Here is a 25613-nt window from a genome sequence, read left to right as displayed (position 1 = left end):
CCACCCATACAGCACTCCTTGCCTAAGAAGGGCACATTCTCTGAAGAACATCATAACCATCCTAACTATTGCTTTTCCCACCACACTGGCTACCAGGAGCTACCAGGAAATTATGAAATAGTTAGTTTTGATGAAAGAGTACTCCCAATAATGAGAGAAAAATACTTGATCCACACCATTTCAAGGGAGAAGAGACATACCTAAAAATAGACAGCTAACCAAAATGTGAATCAGATGTTGAAAACTTTAAGAACTTCCCAGACTCTGGAGACAGAATTAAATTTTGGTTCTCAACTGCTAGCTGTGCTCATAAGACTGCAGATAACCTTCCTGAAACCACATCTACAACACAGTCTTCTACCACAGCATTGAACTGTACACAGATGAGTCGTGGCTGCTGCTGCCTTTGTCTAAGTTACAATGAAAGCTCCTCTATTTGCCTTAAACCCAGGCCTGTCTGCCAGACCAATGAGTGAATGGCAGCTAAGCCATTCTGATAAGCCATATCAGAATGCACTCTAGGTGTAATTTATCATGAACATGGAAGCAAATAATATAGCTCAGACATAAGTTTTTAGGGCCAATCTATTTAAGAAACGTGGGATGAATAAGCGCTACCCAGGATGGGACCATGTTGTAGTCCTAGCTCAATGCTAAAAGGATTGGTTATGACATCTCTCCCTTACATCTCAGAATCCCTCTGCATGACAAAAGGAAGCCAGAGATATCCAGGGCTTCTTTAGTTGTCAAAATACACCTGTATTGCAAACACAGTTGTGCCTGAGTCTTCTCCTGAGTGCCACCATCTCTCTACAGCTTCTCATAAAATCATTTGGTATCAGAAAAACTCTGCAGCTCTCAGTGTTCAGCCTTTGCACTAGGGGTGATCAATCTTTAGCCTTTGAGAAGGCGTGATTCACCAATACTATGGCAGACACCCTTAGAAAATTAGCATATACCTCATGAGAGGAAAAAAGAGTAAGTCCAGATGCTGGTTTTCTTATGATTCTACTACATCATTGTATGGTGAATGCCAGCTATGGCAAATTACAGGATTTTCATATACCTAAGCATATATAGATACAAGCAGCAAATCTGTGATAATACAGACAGCAGAAAGTCTTTAAAACTATGTCATAGGACAGCTCTCTTAGTGAGCTTGTAAGACAAAGGTGCACAATAAAGTGTAAAGCTGCAGCATTTCTCTACTCCTGCCATTTCCAAAGCACACACTGTCGAGAGAAATCCACTCACTGGGCTGCTTCTGATTCTCATTTTGAAGTTATTATTGCAAGTGCAATCCCCAGCAATGAGGTAACAGAGATATTTTAGTTTCTCTGTGGGAGGCCTCTATGCATCAGGCTTGTGATTGCAGGGATCTTCCAGAGCATTACACCTTCCTTGCCTGACAAGTGTATCACATCAGAGGCGTGCTGGAGGGGTGGAGAAAGCAAAATTATGCTCACACAGCAATGTCATCCACAGCATCATTCTGGTCTGGTAATATGGATTGGAATGCCTGCAACCAAACTGTGAAGAGATGAATTTCTATCAAAACACAGCCTCAGAGAAGGAGCCTTACAAAAGGAATCCTATGAGATATATGTATATTTATATATATGCATATGTATATGTGCGTGCGGATATGCATTTCTGTAGGTGATGCCTTATGCCAGCCTCTGGCTGGCAGCTGGCAGGCAATGTTTGTTTGAGCCTGGTTCCCCCTCCCAGGAGTGAAAAAGCTGCCAGCTTCCAGTGCAGGGTTGACTTTCAGGCAAGATTGTCCTTGAAAGAGATAAGGAAGCATAAGGATAGTTAACCTGATCATGAGCAGGTCACTGAACAGTGTTAGGATTGAGCAGGTACTATAGAAACGTTGTTCCTTTAGTTAAAATTCCAGTCCCCCAGGAACAACTGAAATGTCATAGATTCATTTTTTTATGTGTGATGTTTGGCTGTAAGAGGACTGAAAAGAAAATCAGTTCTGCTTCAAATCCACAAGCTTTCTACAGTTTCCTATGATAAAATATTGTTACTGAGGCACATTGTTTCAAGGAGACTTGCTTTCCTGGGAACTTCTGGGAGTTTAGAAATAATCAAGAATAAGACAAAAAACCAAAATGACCATCAGGTCCACTAATCAAGCTAAGTAAGAAAAGAAGCTTTTGAAATCCTTCAAGCCACAGTTACAGAAAAAAAAACAACAAACCAGTCCTCAGAGACACGAGTGACAGTTCTGTCTTTTAATCCCAAAAGCTGATTTTGCAAATTTTAAATTTTTATGCAATTAACTGCAGTCACAGAAGGTTATTTGCGGAGTAACCTGATTAAACTATCACTAAGACATATATGCCTCAAACGTGCAGTATGGATAGGGTAATTAAACTAAAACACTTGTTTATTAATTGGATTATAAAAGTGAGTTCCCATTTTGACTATTAAGAGTATTTAGTCATTATTTTTTCCTTGAGAAATAAGCAAAACCATTTGCCAATATGAGTGAGTGAAGCCTTGTCATGCCTTTGCAGTCATTAGTCCCAGTTCCCTGCTGAATACAGCATGTTGTGGTCTGTACACCAGCACAGAGAGGTCACAGGACCTTGCAACAGCAGCAGAGAGACTCACTGTCAGGCTAGAAACAGAACCCTTGGCATGCATGTTACATGCAGAGGTTCAATCTGAGCCTTTCAGCCGGTTCAGCCCCTGGTTAAGGGTTATTATGGAATGCAACCTGAAATTAGTAACATTTAATAGAAGTGTGCAAGTATGTAAAAGGGCTGGCAGAGAAATTCTGAGGTCAAGTTCTAACTTTTCTAGCTCCGGGCACAAGCATAGGGACTTGAGACAGATATTTAACATTACTTCATCTACAACCTCTAGACTTTTAAGCATAATTCTGCATTTCTCAAGACTTTTCCAAAAGGAAGAATGAAGATCAACTGTATGGGACAAGAAAATTTCATCTGGAAAAGAAGGGCCATTTTATACTGTGGGAGAATAGAGATGTGTAACTGCACATATTCATTTAGTGCAGGGAATATGGTGAAACAAAACGAGGAAAACTAAAGCACAGACATGGTTGTCAGTATGAAATCTTCTCATTTACTTCCCACTGTGTAATTTATTCATGTCATAGCGTAAGGGAACATCAAGAGAAACAAAGAAAAGAGTGGTTTGTCAGAGTTCAATCAGTGTTGTTGAAAAAGAAAAAACCATCTTTATCCTCTAGGCAGCCCTTAATTGTGTACACAGTCCAACATTCTTACAAGGATGCTCATTGCAACTTCTCAAAAATAATTAGTGTGGATGATGTTCACAATTATCAATTTTAAAAAGGCCAGAGGAGCTGAGACATCAGTGTGAATCCCAGCTTCCTGCTGCACAGCATGGGAACAGCAGCAGACCCAACCAGCCTGCTCACCTCATTATGCTGCTGATGGGGAGTCGTATCCTCCGCATCCCCCTCCCACTCTCACAACGAGGGGGAAACAGGTATGCAATAAGGACGGTCTCTCTTTGTTGAATATTTTATGGGAGTAGAGGGATCCAGTCACTCCATTTCCTTCCTCTGCCTCCAGTGCAATGAAAAGGAACTTCAGGGCAGCAGAGAGTAATGCCCAAAGAATTTGATTCCTCAATTTTTTATGCCTTTTAAAAGTTTTTAAAACCCTACTGCATAAGGATAATGGCATTTTCTACCAAAAGTGCATTGCTGCTGACAATGGCAAAGCATTGAGTATTCAACCCCTGCTTTTATCCGATTCCCCCTCTGTAATCTCCCAGATAAGAGCAAGCAAAGCGTTTTACTTGTAGACCTTTCATATCCCTCCTGGGAAATTAAAAGTTGCAAAAATCCACCGTGGGATACTGGGAAGCTTAAGGGAGAAATAATGAATGCTTGTTAGTGAGAAATGAAGAAAAGTCTGAGGAACCTGAGGACAGAGCTGTAAGGAAAGTCAGTAATGACTGAATGGCTCTGGAGAGAAGGATATTAGCCAACAAGAGCGAACGGATCAGTATGAATATGGCCTTAAGGGACTCCACCCAGAGGAGATAGCAGGGAAAGTTTCTGCAAGACAGGAGGGAGACATAAAATTTCTCATCCCTTTCTTTCAGATTCATGAGAAAAAAAGAGCATCAGACCCTAAGGATGGCTCCGTGCTGAAGGACAGCAGTAACCCATCTGGTCTGCAAAACTGTTGGGAGGAGGGTCAGGCTTTTCAACTGAATTTCATTTCAAGTAAAGAATTTGCTTTGAAGAGCCACACAAATTTGGCACCCCTTCATTTTTATTGTTGCAAGTTATTTGCAGCGGAAATAAAGAACAATGACAGAGAGGATATACTCAGTTTCTGAAGGAATTTTTTATTATTTATAGCTGAGGAATGAACACCAACATGATTTACTTTTCCCACTTGCAGATGTCATTTGATGCCCTGTGTTAAGTGTCCAGGTTGCTCACTGCAGCCTACCTATGGCCCTGGGCTGCTGGGCAGTGCAGAATTTCCTAAGAGTTTGGGGCACTCACATGGACTTGGTCAGCAAGTGCTCCCAGCAGAGGTGAGTTCCATGACCCCACTCTACAATGCCCAGCACTGTATGAGATTGATGGAGTAGAAAAAACCAGAGGGAATGTGTATAAGGGAGACTCAGGCACTGGGAGATGAGGGGCAATGTGAAGAGCTGAATATCAGCTGGGAAACATCACCTCATATGGCACCATATTCCTTAATTTTACCATTACTGGCTGTTCTCAGTACACTCAAGCACACACACAGAGACCCACTTCAGGTGACTCTCAAACCATGAGTGTTTGACAACATCCTGATGTACGGGGTTCAGGCAGGGTCCTGTGTGCTAAGACAAGTCAAAACAAGTAGTCACTCCTTACGTGTCGGCCTATAATGAAATTAATCTGAAAATTCAGAGTATGTTATTGAATAGCATGCAGCCATTAGTGAAATAAGTCTATTTTTCTAAAACCTTAGATGACAGCTTTCCAACAACCTGAATATAGATGACTATTGACCTTATTATAGCAATATGGGTATAATGAGTATTGAATCCAGAGAGCAACCATTTCCTGGGTACAGCATATGAATGAACAGGTCATCTCCCCCTCTGCAACTTACCCTTCATAAGCAGGAATCGTGATCAAATCAAAGGAAATCAGAGAAAGTCCCAGTCAACAGTGCTCACACTTCTGTTTTCAAATAGCTAATTTGAGGATGATCATGAACAGCCTGACTGATGATGATGAAATACTTCCAGTTGATTTGCAACCAAGTAGGAAGAATATTATAGAATTTCAATTGGAGAGAAATAATTGAGTAGATCAAGACAATTTATTTTGTCAAAAGTGATGGATGAGGTGTTAGCTGTTGAGAAATTTCCAGGCTTCTAAAAATTTCAGATGCATGTCTGTTTTATTTTTTACTAAAGCAAAAATTGAGGTAATTCATTTAGCTATAGCTGACATCAGTTTCAGGCAGAATTATGGCAAACTAGGCCAGGAGTTTATGACTAACAAGATTGGAGAGCAATGGAAAAACAAGCCTGATCCCACATTCCAGTGAGATTTCACTTCTGTTTGATAAAGTTACAGCACTGGTGTAGAAAAATCAAGAGAAGTAGTGGAACAAACTTGTGATGAAGGAAATGCACCTGTAGCCCTCCAGCCCCACAGGCAACAGTACAACAGTCAGAGAGGGAATGACACAGGGGTTTTACATGCCTGTGGAAGTGGCTTGCAAATTCTGTTTGGAGACTAAGGACCAGAATGGGAGCCTACCACTCTTTATGGTATGGATGTGATGTTCCATATAGTTATAAAATTAAGAATATCATGGAGTATGGAAAGGGCCTTTGATGCCAAAGTTCAGACCAACACAAGAAGATCTGTCAACAGCATAAGAAGGAAAAAAGGAGGAGGGAAATATGCTGAAAATTGCAAATTAACAGTTATTTATGGGAATTGTTTGGTTGATAAGAAATGAACTGTGGTTGATAAGAAATGAACTGTGGGGAAGATAACACACATTTTCAGATTTTATCAGGTTCATAAATCCTCCCCTTTTGACAAACAACTTTAGCTAATAAGCAAAAGTCTTAGAGGAGTGTTGGGAAGTGAACTTTTTGATGCACAAGTGGTCCAAACCCCATAGGAAACAGCCCCATGTGGGACTGGGACAGGAACTCAAGAGGATGCGTGGGACCTTATGCCTTATGGTGCTCTCTGGAGAAGGGAATCTGAGAAGTCCAAGTCAGAAGAAATCTGAAGCTGCCAGCTGAATCTGAAAGAGGCTTTCCAGAGATAAGACTTGAAATATTGCCGCTTTAGAAGGGCAGAGATGACTGACCTGACTGCAGGAGCAGAGGGAAATTATAACTCTTGTGAAGCTGAGTTCATCTCTAGATTCGGGCATGCTGGTCATGAAGCACTAACAGAGACTTTCTGCATATATCAGTGAAGAATTTACTTTGATGTAGAAATTTATTATTTAAAAAATAATTAATGCTATTTCACCTTTACAGACAACTATATCAGGACATGATTTTTCCCAGGTATTGGGATTTGGGCTTGGGATATATGATTTATGAAATACGTAAGATAGATAGATATGAAGTATATAGAGCCAGTGATTATAGGCCAAAAAAGTAACCCTCCAATTCCATTTGCAGTACAAATCTGCCACAGTAATCAATAAAGGCTTGTTAAATACTAATGAAGAGAGAACAAATGGGGAAGCAGCATAATAGAAAGAGACCACTTAGATTTCAATTAGCTGTCAAAACCCTTCTCTTTTTAACCTATGTCCTCCAGCAATTCACCATTGTTTGGCATCGACATTTGTCTCCTTTACTTACATACTCACTCTTTGAATGCCTGCAGCAGTCTGATGGGAAACATTAGTGGAAAAAGATATTTCTGAAAAGATTTTGTTGTGTTTGGAAGAACCCAATTCAATAGAGCTGAGAAGAAAATGTGATTCAAGAGGGCCACATACATGCTTACATTTTTATTTTTAATCACAAAAGCAGAAGGAGAACTTAAAAATGTTTGGAGTGTTGCTTTTTCCTTTTTTCCCCAAAGAGAATGTTAGTGGAGAAGTGGGAAAAACTGGCTGAAACTGGTTAAAAACAGTGTATCTCACCAGTATTGTCTTCTTGTTACCTCGGTTTCCCTCTTCTGAGTATTCTAGCTTTAGCACATGCCCAGGATACAGAGCACAGCATAGCATAGCAGTGAATGCCTCCAGCTTTGAACAAGTTTCCTCAGGCAGCCCAGCAAGCAGACTGTGCTGCACTTCGAGCTCCCACTCTGGAGAGGTCAGGCTCACCAGCACTGGGTCACAATACCAGCAGCAAGATGGTTGCTCACAGACTGAAGCTGTCCACAGTGATGCCACAAGACTGGTGTCCCCAGAATATGGGTACTGTCCCCACATGACACCAACAAGGTAAACATGCTGTGTTATAGTCCTCCCAAAACTCAAGGTCTTTGTGAAATGCCTCTCTTCTCAGATAGACCTTCCGTTTTAGAGGAGAGAGCAATTTTTCAAGAGGGAATATTCTCCATTCAGTGGGGCTGTTTGATATAACTGACCATCAACATGATGAGGAGATGGATGCCCTGAAGATGGTGCAGCCTTGTACCATGGGTCATTAACTACCAACAGCAATGCAAACCAAAGCCTTACTGGCAGTTTTTTAAAATCTTGGTAATTTGTCATTTAACAGCTAGGAAATGTACCCTCAGGAAAAGGACTGGCAAGTCAGAGTGGTCACCAGGGAGTAGGATACTAAAAAATCAAAACAAGTCATGATTCATAAACTGCTGTAGTGCCACTGAATGTAGCAGAGCTCTACTGGTCCATGTAAGCTCAGGCTCTGGCTGACAGGACCAGATCCTGTCAGGTCGCTACAACAAATAAGTGGGCCACACTGCCCACATGCTAATTCCTCATGCCATTCCAGATTTTCCCAGTCTATCCACCCCTTCACAGTCCTTTGACAGTGCAGTTTTGCAGCACAAATATTCACATTAAATACTGCTCACTGCTGATAAAGGATCACACTGCCATTTTCACCCGGACAGGTGCCAGGGAACAAATGCTCAGTCTAAGTGGGGAAGTCAGATATGCTTCAAGAAATCATAAGCAGTAAATTAAACACACTGAAAGTCTCCTTGAAGAGTCATCTGCAAGCCCTTGTACTTATCCAGTGCTGACTACACAATGAAAAGCTCATTTGATTAGGAAAAAAGGCTGACAAATCCATGTGACTAAGAAAAACATGTCCTGAGGAGGCTGTCCCTGGTACAGTACAAGAAAGCACATTGTGAAACCACCATGATGTGGGTGGGAGAAGCAAATTCCAGAATTGCAGATGGTATGTGGCAGCATATTGATCACTCCCTGACAGGACTGTCCCAGCTCCACACAGGCAGTTTGCTTAAAGGAGATAGAAAACAGAGAAGCAAATACTTCTGTAACACAGGAGCTATTCTAATCTGTCAATTCACCATCTGCATGGAATTGTCCACCATGGTTAGAGCTGTTTAGTTTCTTCAAAAAGCCTTCATACTCCCGGGGTTTGGGCTTTGAGACGACAGAAACTGTGAAAAGGACTTTCCAAATCAGCTGTTAAACTGCAATATATTTATATTATTTAGTTCATTATATAAATATATATAAATTATATATATATTATATATATGTACATTTAGCTCATTATATAAAAGTACGGGTTCTCTCTTTATAATAATGTACATTCCTTTGTTTTTCTAAAGCGCTATGCAAACTTTCAGCTATGTAGCACTAAGCTTTAGAAGACCTGACCTTGTTCTTCATAACAAAAACATGTGGTAGGGAACCTCTAAGATGAAAGGCCTGCATTTCAACCCGTGCACCATATTCAGCTGTAAAAACAGTCTTCACACTCCTCCTGAGAGCTGGTTTAGCAGTATAATGCCTCAAAAGGAATTGCCTTTGTGGCCCAGAGAGCCAACAGCCCTGTTTTAGCTCGTACTGAGGGAGAAATCTGAAGGGAATGCTGCTAAAAGGCCATTACACACTGGCAAGTGGAAATGGGAACAGATTCAAGTACAGACAGAGTTTTGCTCCCCATGACTGAAGAGCATGTGGATTTTTTGCCCACATTTTAGGCTTTGTTTGACCCAAATCTTCCCAAGTCATGCACCTACAACTCACGCCTGAGTTCAAACACTTAAGAGATTGCAGCATCTCCTGAGTCCAAGAAAGCAAATTACATCTGAAAATGATTGCCAAGGATTGCCATGACCTGTGGTGAATCCTGGACCTGCCTCTGGTCCATTCAGACTGCCTACACAAGCAGACTCACATCTGCAACCTATCTCCAGTAATACTTGATGCTCTGGATCTTGAGGCTGGGATAGATTTCAAGTTGTGCAGAGGTGGTGAACGGATCCTTGTTCACACACACAGAAGTTATCAAAAACATGTTCTGCTTCTTCTGCCAAGTCTTGTCTTATTTGCCTGCTTGGCGGTCTTCAGAGCTCCCTGAGGTAAAATAACAGCATTTCCTATCACTCTTCACACACCTTTGAAGATAGTCACAGTAGAACTTTCTTGTAAATGAACATTAGAAATAGGCCTTACTGGAGTGAAGCACATGCCATGAACAGTGACAGATACCTTCAGAATGAAGTATCTCCAGCTCAAACCAGATCGTGCCAATGCAGATGGAGATTCAGGCTCTATTAGCCTTTCCCCCAAGCTCTATCCAAGGCAGGTAGAAATACTATTCTGCTTCAAACTGGATCAAGCAACCAACCAGCCAACAAACAGACATGCAAAGCTCAGCTATTTAATTTTGTAATAGACAATTTTGAAAAACAACTATTCCACAGCAATAGGGATGATGTTTCATACCAATACATCAGCCATATGCAGGCACTCTGACACATTTTTGTAAGGAGGAAAGATCCAGCTTTGTGGTAGTCTATTGCTGTTAGGCAATTGGACCAACTGTCAGAATTATCAGATGCCATTCAACTTGGATGCCTTTTAACCTGGGTGCCACATTTAGGATATATTGACACAGATTTTCAGGTTTCAGGCACCAGGTAGTGGCAAGTTGGTTTCAGACCTGTGGAAAACACAAGTTCTCCACACCTGAGAAAGAATACTGACCTCTGTGTTTTAAATCAGGTGATACAGCTAGGAACAAAAGATCAATCTTTCAGGTACACAAGTTTTTGAATGGAATGAAAGGAAACTCACTCTATTTGTCTGATGCTGTGCACCTGCAGACTGAGTTGCTTCCCAGTGCAGATGTAGTCTTTTACATCATGGCTCAAGGAACTGGAAAAGTTGTTTGCTTGTTTTACGTGACAGCTACTTATGTCCTACTGAGAAGCAGAGCCACTCTCTTCTAAGCTTCTTTCTTTGCTGTAGTCACTGGATCGTGCTCTCTGCATGGGAACAGCTCAGTGAAGAGTGGGAGGCTGAAACACAAACACCAAATGGTAGGACATTTCCTCCAATAGCACTTCAGAAAAAGTAGAAAGTAATGGTGATTTGAGCCAGATAATAAAATAGAAATACAAATGTGTTACACTGCTAGAAGAGTTGGGAAATAAATGATGGCAATAAAGGATTACGGCTGCTCAAAATGCAGTCATGTTCAGGTAAAAATGCACTCATATAAGACAGGGCACTCTTTTGTTTCCATTACAAGTATACAACCCCATGAGTATAGCACCTCACAGACAAATACTAGCTCATACTGATATAATTTTAAGTACTTCTGATGATATATACTGAAAGTTTCTATGGTCCAACTTAAAGATTAGGTGCTAGATAACTTTTTTTTTAAATTCCAAATCCTGATCACAGGTGGAAATACAGAGAAGTGAAAGCATCTCTGTGTTGTCAAAGATCTTATTTATGGCTTTCACTGAAGAGCTATGAATTGTAAATTGTGCATTCTAGTCATTCTCCCTTCATTTTGAACAAATAAAAATGCTTTCTTGTAAAACTCAATGACTCAGGGAAAGGTTTGTTTGCTCTCCAAGTGATTTGGGAAGGCAGAGGAGAATGCAGTTGGGGAGTTCTTGGCAAATTTACAGCGTGGAGACGACAGTGCGCAATGGAATTTGGGAAATATTTACAAAATTAGAAAACAGATTGTGTTATATTGTTCTTGTCTCAAGCGATGTGTGGACGGTGTTCACGTCCTGGAGGGAGGGATGGGGGTGAATGGCTGATGAGGGAACCAGTGGAATTCACACACTCCAGTCCCACTGGCCTGAGCTTTCTTTTGGTACAGGGGAGGATGGAAGGTGAGGAAAGTACGCTGCTTGTACATTTGAAAAATAAAGAGGTTTTTTTTAACTGTTAGGAATATATTGTCTTGCATGAATAGTTTATGGGCAAGAGGTAGCAGAGAGAAAAAGGTTGGAGGCAATTTTTACCCCTGAACTAGGCAGCACAGGAAAGTACACATTTAGACAGTAAAATTTTTTTTCCATATTAAATTTTGCTAAAATTTTTCTCATTTTGCAAAATAAAAGCTGTCATTGTTTTGACCGGAAGGAAGGAAGAGGGTGGGATAGGAGAAAAAGTAAAGAAGAGAGGAAGACAAAGCACATGAGAACAGACACATGCAGCACTTCCCAAACAGTTCAGAAAATATTCATAGCCTAAGAAGAATTACAGCGCTTCAGAAAGTTTGGGGTTTGATTAGGGTCACTTGGCAGTTTAACTGAAGCAGCCAGTCCATAGTGACCCCTAATAAACCGCCCCAGATTTTTACAGCATTACAAGAGGGCATTTTCACCATGATTTTTTGCCTTCCAATTACAATCAGTGATGCCCTGCTTATGTAAGGTTACCCCTATTACATCAGGTGTAAAGCCGATCAAGTTCTTAGAAAAACCAAAGCTCAGTTGGCTCTGTTTCTAAACAGAAATCTTATATTTCAAGACCATTGCAGTTCAGGCTTCCAGGACTGCTCACCTCAGAATGCAATGGGTTGACAGTGGCTGTAGAAAGGAGCCCTGCTTTCATCTTCCCTGCCTGCCACTCCTGCAGCAGTCCCAGACACATGGTAGCAAGGGAACTGGTCGTGCCACATGTAGTTACGGAGCAAATTGTCTTTGCATGGTTCCTAGCATCACTACAGGCCATTGCTTAGGGGGAAATAATGTTTGGCAATATCTAGGCATACAAAATTTGACATCAAGAGGGAGTCAGATGTGTGCTTCTCAATGCCCTGTGCCACACAGCACTTCTACATGAGACTTCCTCTCTCCTAGACTGAGAAGGACAGGCACTTGCCTGCCTAGTGCACATGCAAGTACTCATCACATCCTGCTCAACCAAAGAGACCAGTGCAAGATTACAATATTCCGACCTCCTACCAAACTGCACTACCTCTGTCAGTCCATCTCACTCCACTTACGTGATCTATGGGAATCATTAGGGGATGTTTGCACAAGCTAGTCTGAAAAAGAAGGTCAGCCAATGCTAATCTGCTGAGAAACTGGCAGTCCTATGAGCTCATAGCACCAGAACCCATTTGCTTTCAAAAGCAGCAATGCCAAATGCAAACAAAGTCAGGTCAATAACCTCCAGTTTGGTGCCAGTGTACATCATGGCCAGATTAGAATGGACAGTCTTGCTAAATGTGATAAAGTGCTTTATCATATCTACCCTGGCATCTAATTTACATGTTAACCCCTTGCTGAGATCTGTGTCTTCCATCCCTTATCTAACACATATTAATAATGAGTTAATAAATATGGAAAGAGTCAGAATTAAAATAACTTGGAGATGCAAATGTTTCCATGGCAGAATTACCAGTTCCAGGCATTTGTTTACTGCACACCAATTGTGCCAGTGTGTCACTAACACTCTAATGCATGTGATGCACTGGCTGGTGTCTTTCAATGCATGGTAAACCTACAGTCACATTAGGTATTGCTGTTATTATGGCCAGTAAGAGCTGTGCAAATGTTAGGGTGAAAAATCTCAGCTTCCCTTAATAAAGGTAAGAGAAATTGTCTACTGCTGTGCTCACATCTTCTCGTGCATTCTTACTGGAAGCAGTCAACCACCTATTAAATTAGGCTACAACATCTGCAGAGATGGAGCTTATGCTCACACATGCAAGGGTTTTACATTTTTACCTCACAAAGTTGTCACACCAGAGACCTGGTTGCAATCATACTTTCCTACTTGAATGCAAAGGAACAGTGTCTCTTATCCAATCCAAACTTTCAGTCCTGAGCTACTGAGTTTGCATTTTGCATTCTCAGCTCTGAAAACATGGGGTCAACAAAAGCCAGGAACAAGTTTGTGAAATAATTTTGATTGATGACGGTAAGTTTGTTCACAGTACATTGCCTCACTGAGCAGTAGGAGGCCTTTCTACAGTGATGAGTCAGTGTCTACAGCTGGAACTAGAAGTCTAACAACAGGTTAATACAAAATCTAACACAAAGAGATAACCAAGGACTAAAAATCATGCTAGCAACTTCAACAACAAAAAGTTGCTGCAGGAAAAGGGCACAAATATCCTTAAGCGCACTCTTGTCACATACCCCACTAAAACATTTCTCCAGACTAGCGCTGGATGGCTTTTTGAGGGACCTGTTGGCAGTCAGGAATCCCACATGTTTATCTGGGGTTGTGATTACAGGGCTCAGCTCCAGTATTCTCTGAAGTACTCTCTGAATGGAAGCACACAAAGAGTGTTAGTTTCCTGGAACTCTTCCCTTGCCAACGGCACGTGAACACGGTGGTGCTCTCTGTGACGCATCTGAAAGCAAAAAGTGATGCAAGCCTGCATCATAATGAGACATTAGATGGTTAGAGGTACATCAGGTTGTGTTAGTGGGCTACTAAACCCTTAAGAAACAAACAGTACATTTATCCTGTACTTCCTGAAAAGATCAGGGAAGCAAAATGATCCAACTTATTTCCTGTGCTCCCTCGCAGGTCTTGTTTTCTAAAGACCACATTTTTTGGCACAGTTGTCTTGGCAAAATTCAGTGTTTTTAAATACTTAGTACAGATGCACAGTCACAACATTTTTCATCATACACACGTTTAGATACAGATCTCTCTATTTTTCTCTTAAGAATGGATGGTAGGTGTTATATTTGTTTATGGTTCAAACTTTTAAAAACACTCAGGTGTAACATTTGCCAAGAGGGGCTCCCTATCTGAATTAACACACAGCTTTGAATGAAGCAGCAAATATTATCACGTTTCACTTGTATATCACATGTTTTGCCTGCTCAGCTCTTCCATGCTCATCATGGAATACCCATTGACTTATTTTCATTCAGCTCAACTGAGCAAAAAACTTAGCTGGTAGAAATCTGCCTACTTTACAGTGAAGGCTGCGAGATACTTGTTGGTTGGATGATTTCAAGTGTCCAGCTTGAGAATGTTTTCATCTGTCCAGGTTTTGAGCTGAGATAATAATATTTTATTGGATCTACACCAGAGCAGTTCTCCCAATTGAAATATGATAGCTAGAACACTCATCTGCTGAAAAGCAGTCCATCTGGAATTATGAATCATCAGCTCTTGTCTGCCAGTACCCACCCATAAAAAATGTGTGTCAACCACCCTTTGGATTTACTGAAAGTGGATTTACCACACTTGTTTCTAAGGAATCTGCTAAATTAAAAGCCCATTCATTAAAGTACAGCTTTAATTCATTTCATGCCCTGTCATGTTATGGATATTCCTATTTCACAATCCAAGCAAGCAAAACAGAACAATCCATCCTTTGATTTGCCAAAACATTCACACAAGTTGATGACAAATATCCATCATGGAATAAATAAGAGCTTTCACATGATGCCTAAAAAAGAAATGTTCAAATGGAGTAACTTCAGTAAACAATTTAAGTTATTTTGAACAAATATTTGTGCACATCAGGAAACAAAACACCCATTTTGTTTTCCAGCTACTCGTTATAAACAACAAAAAATGAAGAACTTATGTGAATTCAAAAACACCACCAACTCCCTTTTTTCCCTTGATGTTTGTAAATTGTCGGCAGCAATGTCCCACATACGCTGAGCAAAACTGCTGATGGCTGTCAAAAATGAGACAAATGGCACTACAGAGAAAATCTTAGACTGAAGAGGAGGTGATTGACCCTTCCATCATGTCTGAAAGGGGGCTGCTGCTGATTTGTGAAGAGGCAAAACAAAAGAGCAGGTTTTCCTGATTCTCGGGCCAAAGGGCTTGCAGCACAGTTTGTATCTCTATCCTTCACTTGGAATAAAAGGCCAGAGTGTGCTGAGCTTGTTACTCCCAGCTGCTCCTTGAGGCATGCAGCAGATTCCTTTTAGCCTCAGTTATGTCACTTAAAAAAGCAATATAATCATTACAGAATACTGTTAAAAAAAACAAGGGCATTTTAGAGTCTTTTAAGCGTCTCCTCTCCTCATATGTTTTTTTTCCCTTTCCTAATTTCCAGATTGAAGGTTCTCCGGTGCTAACAGCTTTTGGTCTTGACTTTTTAAAACCCTGCACAGGATGTTTTAAGTTCTCCTGTCTAAATGCAGTAGATCCCTTAAGGGGTTCAACCCTGAGGACATTGACTCCTCGTAAACAGCAGGCAAATGATCCATCTGTTAAGAGGGAATTGTATTGCAAAACCATACACAGCAAAACTTTGATTTTGTATACACTCCACGGCTGAGCTGGCACCATTTTCTTTAAAAATCTCTTTTTCTTTCATTTCATTTGATCCACAGTTTGCTCCTCTGCATTCAAACGCTGTTGGTAGAAAAGGAAACTGGAGAAGAATTACAATAAATACAAGAACAGCAGAAGTGTCTTGGTACATTTTTTGGTCCTAATCTTGAAGAAGTTTTACCTTTAGAAGGTCAGCAAGAAGGTTCTTACTGATCATACTCATGATCATACATCATTACTTAGGCAAAACAACTAATCTTAAGTTCATTTTTACTTTGGCTCATAATAATTAATATGGAACCCTTGAAACAGACTCCTCTTGCCTTGACTCACTCTTTAAATTGGCTGAAAACTCAGGGCAAGGGTCTGCACTCCAACGAGGGTATACTAAAGTCAGATAAGTCAGTCCAACAGCAGCAGAACTACTCCCTTAATTTTTCTCTTAGAGAACATGCCCACAATGCTTCCCACCCCAATTGTTTCTGTTGAACTACTTGCAGAAGGTGATGCAGAGGATGCCTGTCTGACACCCTCTGGCAAACATCTGTCTCATAACTTGACAGGTGACTCACCAATACAGTGCAAGCTACATTATGGGAAAGCAATCTCACAATGTGGAAAAAGAGAATTTGTACCGTAAGTGGGAGAGAAAAAGCTCTCTAGCAGGCTCAAGCCCACTAGAACAGGTGGTCTTGGTGTTTCGGCTCAGCTCAGCAGGGATAAAAAGGGAAATTACTTCAGCCCCTTAGTTCATCAAGATTGTATTCAGCCACCTCAGGTGGGAACTGTCAGGTCACAGAGAGTCTAGACAGTTAAAGGATGTGGGAAGTATGTATGAGTTACACAGATGGAATAAAGGATTTGAGTTAGCTAGATAGACAGAAAGATGGATTTAGTGCAACATCATCATTTTTTCTCTTTGAGTTTCTTTGCTCTGCCTCCACTCTTTTCTCACCAAGAAACTGAGGCAAAGCAAGGGTCACAGTTCTCCAGAAACGCAGACAGATGCAGCCAGCAAAGAGGTAAGAAAAATGCAGTTATGTAACTTTACAAACATTTTGCTTACACAGGAAATTTAATCAGCAAAGACATCATGTACTTCAGGACTTCCTAAATAGCAGTATTATCTATAAAAGGAATGAATGCTATTACATGAATTCCCCTTCCAGAGGCAGAAGTACATTTCATTCCCTTTGCCCTCTTGGAGTGTCTATAAACCCCAAAGTATTTACAGATAGCGTGCTCCAGGGCTACTGAACAGTGAATATTTGATTTGGGCAGCTCTTAACCTCTTCTGAGTACTGTATGTTGTATGATTCAATAGGTGAGTTTTAAAAACTCTAGGTTCTTTCATACTAGTGGCTTCCAAATCACCCATAGCTCTACAGATGAGGTAACACAGCTCCTGCCTTGTCATATTTCTCTTGGAAATACCCTAAAATCTCTCCTCTTTCAGAGTTACGCAACTGAAAATCACGTTATAGGAGTCTTTTGTTCTGAACTGCAGCATCCCCAAACATTTCTCAAGCCTCAAATTCCATATGGTGAAAAGGAAAGAGGAGGCAATGTTGTATCCATATGCTCCTTGGAAAGGATCTAGTCAGGGTTTAAGTTCATGCTTCCTTGTTAATCCCTTATGGTCCGAGAAGAAACACCATGAGGGGAAAAATATAAAAGCTGCCATAAGATGACTTATCCTGTGTTATATTCTTCTCTGTTTTGTACACAGTTAGATTGCCAGAGAGTTCCTTAGACAGCTCCATGTCTCTTCCATGCAGGAACTAAGGAGATTCTTAGCATGTCTTACAGGACTCTGCAAGTCCCTGGGGCTTGACTACAAAAGTTAAAATATTATGAGAAAGACTGTTTATATGATCTTTATAATATTCCTTAAAACAACATTTCTTATTTCCTGTTTATCAGGGAAGGAAGAAACTAGAAAGAAATAAACTACATATTAAATCCTTTGAATCACCCTTTTTTTAACAGTTAGCCTTCACAGTACCTGTAATGTCTGAACAGGAACCTCTCCTACCTACATATCCATATTATGTATATAATATCGATATGTAGGAGCATGAAAGTCAAGCTCATTCCATGCACATAAATTCTTTTCAACTTTGTTAGAAAAAAAACATATCCTCTCCTTTCATTCCTGATACAGAGGACCCTCCTTTAGCTTTACACCTCTGCTGTCCTGATTTTCAGGGTATTTGTTTGAGGGTTAGTCCCACCTGATTTCTCCCCACCTGGCTCACCATATCTTGAAGGATCTTTATGCACAGACAGGTGAGACTTGTTTAGCCACTCTCATTATTAACTGACCAGATTTGCAACAATGACTACAGCTACTGCTGTGACTGGTACCCCAGCTGGGATTCATTTCCATAGGCTCCAGAGCTAGTCAGGAGAGAAAATGTCACTTCATTTAGAAAGCAGATTCTGCAAGGGGGCTGTAGTGTTCTTTTACCTGTGTAAAAGTTTCAAGTAAAAAAACAAATAAAAGATCCTCTAATCTGAGTATGTGACAACAGAAGTGAGGAATACAGTGCTGTCACAAGAGATGAGCTCAGACAGTGACCAAACAGAGAAGCAGAAGAATTCATGGGCAAAACCTATTCTGTCTTCATGCAAAATCTGTACAAATAAAACCAAAAAAGCAGCAGGAAGGACTGTGAAGATATTTAGGCAAGACTGTTCAACAGGACTGCACTTGACAGACTCAGCAAGTCTTTAGTAACAGCACTCTCACTCTTCAGGCTATATCTCCAGTGAATGGCAAAGTTCAATGTAGCCTTTTCTAGATGTTCTCATCTCTAATCTCTAGATGTTCTCATCTCTAGATGTTTTATCCACTTGAGCAGTGAGTAGCATTGCTCATTCATATGCTATCATGTCAATAATTCAGTGGGGATATTATTACACTTGCTGAAGAACTTCCCAACAAAATAGATTTTTATTGGAGACTACTGACCAGACAAAACCAAGGAATTTTAGGAAAATTGTAGTGAAAGACAGGAGCTTGTCCAGAATTTGTCCTGACACTTTTCCTTTTGGGCATCTAATGGTATCAAAGGTTCCAGTATCTCAGCTTCTTGAGTATTTTGTCATAACCAGCACTACCTCATCCACCAGGTCTCAAGCTTTCAGGCTCCTTGGGTCAATTTTGGATCGTAAGAGCCTCAACTACCAGATCTCTATCAATTTTTCTTCCTCCATCTGTTTCCCTTGCATAGTCCTATAAAAAGCTATCCCAGATGATCACCTTCACTTATTTCACATTGCATTTCACTTTTTCAGCATTTTAGTTTTAGTTTTAGGAACAACCTATGCTGCTATAAGGTAACAGAGACACTACAATTTGTATAAAGCAAGGAGCTTTCTACTTGAGAGCAAGTTACCTCCGAAGACATTGAAGGACAAAAATTGAGAATGTTTCTCATTTCACTTCATGCCAGTGTAATCTTTGTTGCAAATATCTGAAAAGACAATTTCTTCTTCTCAAGATGAACATTAAAACCTGATGGGCAATATGCTGGCCAAAATAAAACCACACAGCCATATTAAGCACTCTAAAGGCAAATGAGCTCTGCTTGTTAGGCATGCTGTTGAAAGAACCAGAATGAGAATAAGAAGTGTTTTAAGACATTCCCTCAGGGCTAAAAAGAACAAGCTGAATTGAATTTGACTTGTACCAAGAAAAGTACACTACCTAGAGCCCTAGCAGCAGAAAGTCAGTAAATAAAAACCAGGCTATGTTTGGGCACTACAGGAGAAACAGAAAAAATGTAGAGCAGATTAATTATGTCTGTGTAACTGATCATTAATCTGAAAAGAGAGAAATTATGTTCATCATTCATCTACTTCATGTCTACATATGACATTAGAATAAATCAACACTTTCATAAGCTTGACAAATCTGGGGAAGAAAATGTATTCTCAAGCAGAGAAAGCCTGCAGATTCTAATCTAACCCATACCAGTGAGTGACAGAGGACAAACACAGGTATTTGATGCCCTGAGAATTAGAATAAATCAAGGGCACAAGGGGAAAAACAAGGAGGGCTTCAGCATTCTTCATTGTGTTTAGATTACATCAGAGGAAAAAAGAAGTCTGGGTTTTGATCTTAAGGAAAAATTGACAACTTTACCCAACTATGTACTTCGCACTATTATTATTTTATTAGTAGTTTTATTCCTGTTCTCAGGTGTTGATATAAAACTGAAAGAGAAGAATGGAAAATCAAAGTTATCATCCTGGAGTCAAGAAAGAATTTTAACTGTTACCATATTTCACTACATATACAACTATGACACAGTAAAAATCAATTGCTTGTTAATAGCATCACTGCATAAAACAGAGTGACTAGAAGCCTCTTGGTAAATCTTGTGAGGATTATAGTTCTCCTCACATAAGTTGCTAAGATGTGAAGCTGAAACACACAAGCCAAAGCTCTTAAGCAGACTCCAACTAATTTGTCAGATGGCATCAAATAAACAATCAACACTTCAAATTAATTCCCCATATTCTAAGGGAATATCAGTGTAAAAAAACTCAACATTGGAATTTTTTTTCAAATACTGACCAATTCAGACCTCTTTTTATGTGGATGTGTGCATCCCCAAAAAGAGGGAAATTAAAGTTTTAAAGTCCCAGCCTTTGAACATAAGTTTGCCATTAAAAAAAAAGCAAACAACCAACCGTTTCAGCTAGACAGAACTGCCTATTTTCCAAAAAAGAAAGTTATTTTGATACTTCTGTTAGGAAGAGGTAGACACTCTTTTCAAGATAGCATCAATAATGCAGTTCTTAAACAGAAGGAGACCTTTTATTGTTCTGCTGCCAGTTTACTGATCCTAACTTCTTCCATAGCCCCCATCACACATCTCTGAGCACTACAAAATCTTTTAATCCATTTGTCCTTATGGCACCCCTAAGAGGCAGCAAAGCACTGTTATCCCCATCTGCCAGGTGAGCTGAGGAAGGGAATCCAGTCCCTTGTGAACTCACCATGAGTAGACCAAAGTCCAAGGGCAGAGCAATATCCTTCCAGCAAAGTGGCAGGAGATTTCATCCATGGCAAAAATACCCCACCAGATGAGGAAGACTTTGAGTCTTTGCTCCAAGTTATGCAAAGAATTGAATTCTTCCCTTTGTCATCTTGGATATTTTCAGTGTAGTTCAGCAGCTGTTCATGCATGCTGTTTGCTACTACATTTGAGGAATGAGATCACTTCTGAAAAAGGGTGAACAGATAGGAATTCCATCAAGTGAGTGTCCGCTTCTGACAAGACCCTCTGTGCTGGTGCCAAAAAAACTTCCAGTGTATTTTTCTCATTGTTGCCTCTACACAGGAGGCTGCTTCTCCTGGCACACAACATGGGAAACCTGCACTTTCAACTCAGTGCTTGGAGTGGCCTTGAAAGCATCAGATCTTGCAGCATTGAGGAGAAAACCTGAGTACAGCACCTCTAAATGGTCTGCCAACAGTCATAGGAAAAAGGTGGTTGAAAATGAAGCAGAGATATAAATTTATGCATTCCTGACTTTGCTTACAAATTCTGATGTTCAAGCACCTGGACTATCCTCACTGTTGGTCCATATAGATTTTTGAAAGGAGATAAGAAGCATACCTTCCCTGACCAAGTAGGACTGTTTTTATCCAGGAATATATCAAAAATCTCTTCTCTCGACCATCTGTCAACAAGATGAGCACACATGGGGTGGAAATGTTAATCCATGACATTATCTTCCTTTACCTCCTCCAACTGATACCTGGAGTATACAGCTATGTGAGTCTGATTTATGCAGAAAGAATAAAATCATTAGGCGTGGTTAACTTGACCAAAATCTTCTAAGACTGAGATAGCTGTAAGCATTTGGAAGATACAAAAATTAAGTAAGGAAATTAACTGGGTAAATTAATCCAAAGGAGTGGAAATTGTTCTATATGGTGATGGTTAAGTACTGTCAATTTTTATACTAGACTAATACAAGACTAAAAATTGCAAAAAGCCCTGTTTTCCCTTACAGGTCCCAATGAGACATGTATTGCTAGAGTAAAATAGTGTTGTCTGGGTTTCAGTATCAGGCTCAAAATGGGCATAAATAAAGGACAAGTGTATGGCAGAGATGAAGGAATTTGACTTCTGGACCAATATACACAAGGCCCAATATATTGAAGGTCCAAATTGCTGCCTGCATCTTTTGCACCTAAAGGCAAAATGGGCTGCAGTCATTCCTATTTGCTACTTTGCCACATTTCACAGCTCAGTCAGCTGAAAACCCCACAGGCTTTTGCATTTACAGTGAAGGAAACGCTTCTGTCTATCCCACCACAATATTACAGATTTGCTTTCCTCGTTCTTCATTCTATTCTCTAGTTTCTGTTGTATTTCACAGACTCACAGGCTGGTCAAGGTTGAATGGGAACTCTGGAAGTGATTTTGTCCAAGCCCTCTGTTCAAACAGCGTCATCTAAAGTTGTTTGCTTAAGTTTACACTCAGATGCCTTTTGAATAAATTTATTTATATTGTCTAAGATCTTTAATCAGTAGTAAAGTCTAAAGCCAGTTAGAGCTAGCATATATTCTAGGAAGTAAATGCTTTATGCTTCTAGGCATAGAGATCATTTAAGTTACATATGTCCTTAGAGAGCCCACATATGGAAACTGACTGTCCACCTTCAGCAAACTTGAGTATTGACTGACTGTCATCTAAGTTAGATTCCCTTCATGTTGAGTTTAAAAAGATATGGTGGATGAATAGAAGATCTGCCCCTCTGAAAATTGTTTGAGATTTTAGGTAGTATTGATGGATTGGACCTGAATCTCTGTCTCAATATGTTACCATGTAAACAAAGCTAACAAACATGAAAAAGGAGAGCCAAGAGTAGGAAGAGGTGTCTCTCCCATCTTTTAAGAAAACAATAGCACAGAGAAGAGATGATCTTCAACTAACTTGCACCTAGTTCAATGCCTTGAACCTTGACCCAAGGTGCCTGGATCATCCAGTTTGAACAGAAAGCCTTTCCCAAACCATCTTTCCTTCAAAGCTGTTAAAAATAATACTGCTTACCTATGAACGATGGCTGTAAATAAACATTCAAGTCACAGGCACAATGTATTTATGAATAGTTCTGCGAACACATACTGTTGGAGATTTTACAAAGATTGATCTGAAAAAAATCATGTTTCCCTGCTATTTGGTCAAGCTTTATTACTGCATCTGAAAGCTTTTGCATTGACCGCAGCTCATCACAGCACAACAGTCCCCAGGTTTCCACCAGGTTTCTACACAACACACACTGCCTGCTTTACAAAAGCTTGACTGATAAGACAAGTGTGCCTCCTGAGCCAGAGAGGAACATTAGCAGTAAACTTTCCATGCAGGCACAAGCAGTGGCTATAAAGAGCACACTAATGGAACAGAGTCAACAGGGACCTCACATTCCATGAACTGATTATGTAAATGTCCTCTGATTGTTTACTTGAGCCATTCTAAGCATAGCCTAAACACAAAGCACATGGAGTTTTCCAGATGTGAATGACAATCTACTAAACATCTAGACGCTTTCTTCTTAGGGGTGTTTTTCTCCAGCACATTTGACTTTCTCAAACCAGTCTAAGTGAAAGGTGCAATTGCCACTGGGATGAGGACCCAGCTAGTTGGTATCCTTTAGAAACACTGCTGTTCTTCAAATATGTCAGAAAGGAAAAGGCAAGTGCATTATGAAGCTTGGAGGGTAGCTATTGTAAATCGTGATGATGAAAATGATCATTTCAAGCTACAGATACCTCTAAAAGGTTACAATGGTTGTGTTTGGTGGTTTTTTGTTGTTGTTGTTTTCTGAGGGTTTTGTTTGCTTTGGGGGGGGGAGGGGTTTTTGGGTTTTTTAGGGTTTTTTGTGGTCCCAGACAGTTAGTTTTAAATGGAGAATTGTGCTTCATAGATAAAGCTAATATAATGCTGGAAATTGTGAGGCACAACTACAATACCATGGATGCCCAGTTCAGACTCCTGCAATTTATGTACAAACCCTGCTTCCCATCTCTCCAACTAAGCATATATTCTTTTTCAGCATATGCAGACACTCCACAGCATATACCTGTCCTACCTAAAGCCTCAGTCCTTCAATATTCCTGCCTCTCCCACATAACAGATGTCAAGATCTGAGCTTTGCCATCCATGGTCTGCATGCAACAACTGGTATTGAAAACTCTTCCATGATGACTTTGAGGCAGGTGTCAGCAATAGTTCTTGACACTGGCTGCACTGATGTTTCCCTGGGAGCTGCTGGATAAATCCCCCATGTATCTCAGAAAGCAACTGGGAGTTGAAACAATTAGCAACCAGCGCAACCATACCCTTAATGACAATGCAAATGCCAGGAACTTGGCAGAATGAGGTAGGGATCATTGGATTAGGATGGAAGGAAGGTTAGATCATATTTACACCTGAGGTGAAAGAAAAAGAGCAATTAAGAAAGAAGGACAGGATTGAATTCCTCATTTTAGCAAACAGGAAAAGAAGGGAAGGAAGAAGCCAGAGAGTGAACTGCTGCTTAGGGGTGTGTAAAAGGAAGGAAAGAACTTAAAATTGGGAAGAGAACTAGGTGGGAGTGAAGTCCTGTTTTTGAAAGCAAGTAGGGACATGCAACTTGCCTTGAAAGCTAGCAGTGGCTGCTGCCTTGAGTAGTGCTCCCAGAGAGAGTAAGAAGGGAATTTGAGGACAAAGGATTTATGGTAGAGAACCCCCTGCCCATTCTCACATCCCTTTTCTTTTATAGGAAGGGGAATCAAGAGTATGGCTCAGCTTTGAAAACCTGGCTCCACTCCCAGTCCAACCAGTGTCAGAACCAGCACCCCAAAGTGCACCCACAGGACTGCAGGGAGCCAGAACAACTCTGAGGACAGGGTATCTATCCTATATTCCCTCTTAGGTATGTTGCTATGTTGCCTGTTGACATGAGGCTTTTCCATTGAGACTGAACTACCAAGAGAGTACTGTGGAGCAGCTTCCAGATCTATGAAAGCAGAGATACCATTTGCAGTAAAAAAAACAAACAAACAAACAAAAAAACCAAACTCACAACATGTGTACACTAGAAATAATGCCAAGGAATGACAGTCATCAATTATTTTCCTTTTTTTTTCATCAACCACTGATGTGCACTACAAAAAATTTATATTACTGAAGAAAAGTTCTCCCACAAATTCTTAGATGTAATTTGCCCTAGTTAAGCAGGCTGTTCTTAGCCCTGACTTCAACAGAAATTAGTGATTAAAGTTAAACCCATCCATAAGCATCTGCAGGATCAGAGACTGTGTCCCTATAGTCAGCTTTTCCCAGTACAATTCATAGCATTGCCAGAGAATCGTATTGAAGACTGTATTTTACTATATCACATCTATTTAGCTGGTAAATTGTGCATCTCAGAATAGATAATTTCCACAAAATATTGTTGAAGATTTGCTTTTCTGACTCTCAGTTGTCCTGATAGTCTATCTTTTTTTGTCAAGATGTGATTCATTAAATTGATTAAAATGTACTTTGATTTTTTTAATGTTTACATCAATCATGTTTACTGAATTCCGTATTTGTATTATTTGTAATACGCATAACATTTAGAAACACATGAACAATACACCCACTACAACCAGAAATTACCAGCTCCAAAGGCAAGAAAATTATGTTCATTCCATTATCTAGATTTGCCAACAGAAATCTCATAGATGAACTCTATTCTAATACACAGCCAGATAAGCAATCTTCTTATCTCATAATGATTTCTTCTCATTTAAATCTCCATTACTTCTGCCGTCTCATTTTTGTGCAATTTCCTTCTTACAGATGCTTTTATGTTAAATTTCCCCAAGCAGACAATAGATATTACATTTTCTTGAT

Source organism: Catharus ustulatus, chromosome 3 (assembly GCF_009819885.2).
Source record: "Catharus ustulatus isolate bCatUst1 chromosome 3, bCatUst1.pri.v2, whole genome shotgun sequence".
NCBI classification, from domain to species: domain Eukaryota; kingdom Metazoa; phylum Chordata; class Aves; order Passeriformes; family Turdidae; genus Catharus; species Catharus ustulatus.
This window is presented reverse-complemented; position numbering follows the sequence as displayed.